The following is a 5,321-nucleotide window of genomic DNA, read 5'->3' on the forward strand; positions in this document are numbered from 1 at the left end:
AATAGCTATGGGCTCCAGACCTAAGATATAAAGCATGGGTGAGAGAGGGCAGCCTTGCCTAGTTCCCCTACAAATGTCCCAGGCCTCCGACACATATCTCCCAGATTTTAGCCGTGCTCTTGGTTTATTATAAAGGATCTTAATCCACCTAATGAACCCCTGACCAAAGCCGAATCCCTCCAAAACTGCCACCAGCCACTCCCAATAAATAGAATCGAATGCCTTAATGGCGTCTAAGGACAGTAGTGCATAACATTCCTGGCTTGTGTCGGTTTGAGCTATTATGTGCTGGAGCCTGCGCAGATTCATGGTCGTGTTACGACCAGGCACAAAGCCGTTCTGGGCCGTATGTATTATGTCTCCAATTACTCTGGATAGCCTCTTAGCTAGAATTGATGTGAGTATTTTAACGTCGTAATTAAGCATAGCAAGGGGGCGGTAAGAGTCGCACCTATCTGCGGGTTTATTAGGCTTGAGCATTGGGACAACCAGAGTTTCCCTCATGCTATCAGGTAGGGTCCCCCTTTCATAAGATTCCAAGAAGACTTCATGTAATAGCGGTGTTAAGGAGGGTTCATATGCCTTGTAAAATTCCGGAGGCAGCCCATCGCTGCCCGGGGCTTTACATGTCGCCAGGGATCTAATTGCCTCAGTTATGTCCTCGGGTGTGATGTCCATGTCTAAGGTCTCAGATTGTGTGGGAGTTAGTTTAGGCAGGCCAATCTCATCAAGAGTATCTAGTATTTGGTCTTGGGGGACTGGGAGGTTTTGGGCCAGTGTGATTCCATTCCATTAAGAGTGGAGAATGGTCTGAAATGGTTCTTCCCAGATATTGCGCATCTCCTATCTGAGGTAAGTGCTCTCTACCCACAAAGAAATAATCTAACCTAGTATGAAGGGCATGTGGAGACGAGAAGTACGAATAACCTCTTTCCTCTGGGTGTAGTTCCCGCCAAACATCTGCCAGATCTAGTCCATCAGTCATAGCTTTCAGGGACGCGGTGGCAGTGGAGGGCCCCCTTGTTGGAGGCCAGGACCTATCCAGCGTTGGGTTGTGGACACAATTGAAATCACCCCCCCATATAAAGAAGCCATTCCTATATTGTAGCATTTTGGTACTCAGCTCCCTCAAGTGCGTTGGGATATTGTGATTGGGGAAGTACGAATTCACAATACATATTTCCATCTGCTCAAAGGTCCCCCATATTACCACATATCTGCCTTCTGGGTCTTTTTCCATCTTGGTGAGTCGGAACGGTACTTGGGGGTTGATCCAGGTGTAAACCCCTCTTGCAAATCTGGAGTAGGAGGCCCCAAAGCCCTGTCCCACCCAGTGTTCCCTGATCTTCGCCTCTGATTCGGCAGTGCAGTGCGTCTCTTGTAGCAGAGCTATATCCACTTTTTTCCTATGCAGGTAGGATTTAATCCTATTTCTGCGGAGATAGGTGCCCAGGCCCCGCACATTCCATGTCATTATCCTGAATTGACCAGCCATGGTGGTTTCAGAAGGGGTCCGGGGTCAATCCACCTCTCATAAGGGCCATCTGTTAACTTGGCTGAGTCCTCACAAAGTCCCCTTAGCTGTAGGTTCAAACCCATCAAGTCCACTATTTCCGCCCTCCCATCCCTTATCCTCATATTGACTTTCGGAGACTTACCAACTTTCTCAACTTTCATCTCGAAGGATGTATTAACCAAAGGGAACAACAAGTAACTGCCCCCAGCAGTTGTTTCAAACTCACAACGCTCGGGGGCTCCCGAGCCTCCGGGGCCTCTCCAGGCCTTTCGGTACGGGTGGTGTGTAGGCATTCGGCCAACACTGTATTGGGTGGGGCGGGTCGCTGGCGTTCCTGCACTTGGGCCCTCGTGCTCCTGCCCAATTAAGACTTCTGTTCGTTACAGCGTTAATTCAGGCTCCGCAGACAATGTCGTGATTGCTTAGTGTTGTGATCCTTTTCTCAGGCAGTTTCAATCGTTCCTTTATCGCTTGTTTCCTTTCTCGAGTTTTTCCGTGTCATCGGCGAGGTTGTTGTGTTCAAGCCACATATTTGCAGCCGCCGGAGTTTCAAGGAAGATTGCCTTCCCTTTGTACAGTATTTTAAGTCTGGCTGGGTACAGCAGCATATACTTCAGATTGAGTTCCCGTAGTTTAGCTTTTATTGGTATGAAGGAGTTCCGCGCTCGTTGCACCGTGGGGGTGTAATCAGGGTATATGACTATTAGAGAATCGTTCCTTCTGATCTCTCCGCCTTCTCTTGAGAACCGCAATATTACCTCTCTATCTCGGAAGTTTAAAATTTTAGCTATTATTGGGCGTGGGTATGAACCAGGTGGCGGCCTTTTCTGGAGAGACCTGTGGGCACGTTCCACAGAGAATCCCTGGGTGAGTTTGCCTGCTCCAATTTCCTGAAGTAGCAGCGTTTCAATGAACTCAGTGGGGTTCAGGCCCTCCATGTCTTCCGGAATCCCAAGAATTCGAACATTATTGCGGCGGGCGCGTCCTTCCGCGTCCTCGGAGCGAGATTCCAGCCTAGCCACTATTGATTCCAGTTCTTGGACTTTTGCCTTCAGTCCACGTGTGTCCTCACTGGTTTCTTGTAGGGAGGCTTCAGTTTTGGTCACCCTTTCCGTCAGGTTGCGGGCGTCTTGCCTCATTAGCTGTATGTCTGACCTAATTTCTCCTATCTTATCTTCCATGGAAGTTCGTAGGGCCGCAATAGCCTGCAGGATTTGAGTGTCTCTGGGGTCCGCCACCAGAGTGGGTGTCTCAGTCGGGGGAGTGATCTCCTGCGTTGGTTGCTGCCTTTGCAAAGTCGTTGTGAAGGCGTCCATCGTCGCAGTTTTTGATCTGTTCTTTGGAGGCGACATGGCCCGGTTTGGGGGATCCAGACTTGTAATCTACGCTATAAGCTTTAGCCTGTAACCAGAGGTTTGCTGCGGGTGGCCCTTGATCGGGCGGTATATGGTTACAGGTCCAGTGCGGATCCAGTATCTACCCCACCGGGCTTTATGAGCTGTATTTGGCCTCCAGTCTTCGTATTTTGTGCCACCGGCAGGCGGGGTGGGAGCTCTACCTTTTGGGCACACATGTGATTATTCAATTCTCCCCAACCATTAGATGCCTCCGGCGGTCCCGTCTGGTTAGCGGTGTCTCTTGCCCTGGTAAGATCTGTGGCACTGAGGGGCGGTATTTGGGTTAATAAGGAGCAGTGCAACAGACTGTTGCGGGTTTCCGGATGGTGGTGGTGCGTCCGGCCCCAGCCGCCTAGTCCAGAGGCTCGCCTGGCGTATTACTTAACCCGCCAAATTTCAGGCATAGAATTACCTCCTGTGGATCCTCCGTATTGTGGGTGCTTTGTGGTTCCTTCTACCGGTTAAGACAACCAGATGCGTTGTGTATGGGACTATTCCCAGTGTGCCTCAGTTGTTTCCAGCAATCGGGTTCACCTTCCGCCTCCAACCGATGGGACCGTGCTGCGAGGAGTTATCCGTTGACAGCACTCGCGGTCTCCCGACCAGACGACTCGGCAATCCTCTTAACAGGTGCCGGCAGGAGCGGGCACCGAACGGTCCGCTCCGTCCCTGCTTCAGTGCACCGCTGGGATTCCCGCTACCTCCTGTGCTCGTCCGCCAACTGGGATCTCCCCTTGCGCTCAGTACGCCGTGTATGCACCGAGGTCACAACGCTCGTGCCGGTGTTAGTCGTGCTTCGTTTCGGCTGCTCGCAGAGGGGCCCGAGACATCAGCCTCATCCAGCAAGCTCGCCGGCACTTTAGTCCATCTCACTGTCGCGGCACTCCGTCAGCCTCCGTACTAGAAGCCGCCATCTTGGGTGCCACCGGGGTGCCTTTTCCGATGCTCCGTTCACTACGTTGCTGGTGCCGATTTCTTCCAGCGACACGGTCAAATGCGGCAAAAGGGTTCTCCTGCGAGCTCGTTGATTTGTATCTCGGCTCTTTTAGTTCAGACGCCGTTATATCGGCCGTTGTAGGATCATGGGCAGGAGCACGGCGGGTTGCTGACTTCACTCCATGCGTGCAGGCCACGCCCCCGTCCCATAATCCCATGAGTACTGGGATGAGGAAGGGGGCTGAAGAGGCATGCTGTGGTAGTAGTCAGGCAATTGAGCATACTGGCCTTGTTCCAAGAGGATCCTGTTCTGCCAAACTCTGAAGCGCAGAGGGTGGGCAGCGGAAGACGTGCAGGAAGGCTGTCTTTCCCCATGTAAGCCTGATTGCCGTGATTGCCGTGATTGCTGTGCAGGAGCCGTGTTGGAGATCGAAGTGAGGAGCGAGTTGTAGGTCTCAAGAGCGAGAGGGGCTCCAAAACCGAGTGGCTGAGCCGAAGACACCTTTAGCGAGGAAGGGTGTGGGTCCTTCAGAAGCCAGAAGCAGTAGAGGTTGTTAGAGGTTGTTACGGAAATCGTGCAAGTTGGGCAAGGATCACAGAAACCAGTGAGTCAATCCTGGCTTTCTGATTCCTTGCACGAGCACTGCCGGCAACAGTATTCATTTCAAATGTTCACTCGCGTATAAACCAAGGCGAGTTAAAGTATTCATTGAAGTCTTTAAAAAAAGTGACAATGGGAAAGTAGCATTCGCGTGTGATTGGGTAATTCTCATTTCACTTGTGTGAAGAGCAAATGCTGAAAGAGCATTGTAAAACGCTTAAAGCTTATAAAACGTATTTAGATGTTGTCGTGTGTGCCTAATTTTGATTTCCAAAGGAAGACTAAACTCTAACTCTTTATTCCCACAAACAATTATAACGTGTGTAAGAAGTCAAGTGGTTAAACATTGCATACGCGGCTGAAAAGAAAGAGCAAGCATTGCCCAAGCCAAGAGTCTTTCCCTGTTGACATTGAAAGCAGCCTTTCTCAGAGCCAGAATGCAAACTAATCAATACTTTGAGGCCAATAGAAGTTTACTCTTGCTGAAGACACCACTCTGCAAGCTTTACCTGAAGCCAAGAGAGTGGCACTGAGGCTTCAGGGTAATTACTTTGGCTAACAGTTGGCAGAGAAGTGAAGGCATAAAGATTGTTGAAGTTGACACAACTATATTGCATAAGACTGTGAAACGAAGAGAGAAGCAGGTCCTAAAGGCAAACTTGGGTTGTTATTGTGGTAGACAGGCAAGAGAGGCAAAGAGGCTGCCCCTTTTGAAGAAAGACAGTCAGGGGAAGAGTGCCTTGCATATGTGAAGGTGTTAAAGTACAGCAAAGTGAGTCTGTCTTGAGTCTTAAAGCACTGAAGCAGTTGTGGTATATATGATTGTCAGTGAATGCAAAACTTCAGTGGTACAGTGGAATGCTATGAGGCA

The sequence above is a fragment of the Ambystoma mexicanum genome, chromosome 1p (genome assembly GCF_040938575.1).
Source record: "Ambystoma mexicanum isolate Mex_15411 chromosome 1p, UKY_AmexF1_1, whole genome shotgun sequence".
Lineage (NCBI taxonomy): Eukaryota > Metazoa > Chordata > Amphibia > Caudata > Ambystomatidae > Ambystoma > Ambystoma mexicanum.